Source organism: Taudactylus pleione, unplaced genomic scaffold (assembly GCF_031769625.1).
Source record: "Taudactylus pleione unplaced genomic scaffold, aTauple2 ptg000174l, whole genome shotgun sequence".
Classification (NCBI taxonomy): Eukaryota; Metazoa; Chordata; class Amphibia; order Anura; family Myobatrachidae; genus Taudactylus; species Taudactylus pleione.
In genome coordinates, this window is record NW_028284576.1 from 6,570,481 (window position 1) to 6,571,711 (window position 1,231).

The 1,231-nt window shown below is 36.5% G+C and overlaps 1 non-coding gene across 1 annotated transcript; it reads right to left on the minus strand.

The window, feature by feature from the left end:
- Positions 1-73, minus strand: TRNAA-AGC (transfer RNA alanine (anticodon AGC)). Its single transcript has one exon. It is a non-coding gene; the product is annotated as a tRNA-Ala (tRNA).
- Between the last annotated feature and the right edge of the window lie 1,158 nt (positions 74-1,231).

Genomic DNA, 1,231 nt, shown 5'->3' on the forward strand with positions numbered 1-1,231 from the left:
TGGAGAATGCGGGCATCGATCCCGCTACCTCTCGCATGCTAAGCGAGCGCTCTACCATTTGAGCTAATTCCCCTTTGATGATAAAGCCCTTTACACCACTCACACCAAGAGGACTGGATTACATTTAGAGATAACATCTCAAAAACATCCATTAGCCTCAAGTTTAGTGAAATCCCATTATCGTTGGTATTTAGTACCTTAATGATTTCATAAAATGTTTCCTTCTTTATCACCATTGTGTTGGAGACTTTTTGGGGCTGAGGAAACTGTCCCACATCTGGTGGCACTGTCCCAACTTACTTCCATTGTGGACAGAGATACATTGTCTTACTTTCCTTCTCATAGGAATTTTAATGCCCAACTACCTGTCATATTCCCTTTTATCTCATTATATTTCTGATATTCCTAAGTATACCCACAAATTTATAACACATATTATGAGTGCTACCAAATGCCATATAGCTTTATATTGAAAAAACTCAGTTCCACCATTCTCTATCTTTATTATAAATACAATTTGGCACATCTATCATTGTGAATACATCACCAGAATTTTTCATAACACTGCAAATAAGTTCTCATATACTTGGATCCTTGGACTAACTGAAATCCACCTATTTCAACCCTTTTATAACTGGATTGATTCGCCCCCATCATGACTAAGATATTTTCACACACTGACAAAATTCTCAATTTACAGGGTATAATCCTGTTATTTCTTACTTTGCACAAGTTCATATTATAGTGTCCATTTGTAAGAAATGATCCAAGTTAGAAACTTTTAAGCAGTTTAAGTTCAGTTCTGCTGGGTCATCTTCCCTTACTGATAATATCTATTAGAAAGTACTTTCACGTGTCTCTGTGGTGAAATTGGTTAGCAAATAAGTTCTCATATACTTGGATCCTTGGACTAACTGAAATCCCCCTATTTCAACCCTTTTATAACTGGATTGATTCGCCCCCATCATGACTAAGATATTTTCACACCCTGACAAAATTCTCAATTCACAGGGTATAATCCTGTTATATCTTACTTTGCACAAGTTCATATTATAGTGTCCATTTGTAAGAAATGATCCAAGTTAGAAACTTTTAAGCAGTTTAAGTTCAGTTCTGCTGGTTCATCTTCCCTTACTGATAATATCTATTAGAAAGTACTTTCACGTGTCTCTGTGGCACAATTGGTTAGCGCATTCAGCTGTTAACCAAAAAGTTGGTGGTTCAAGCCCAC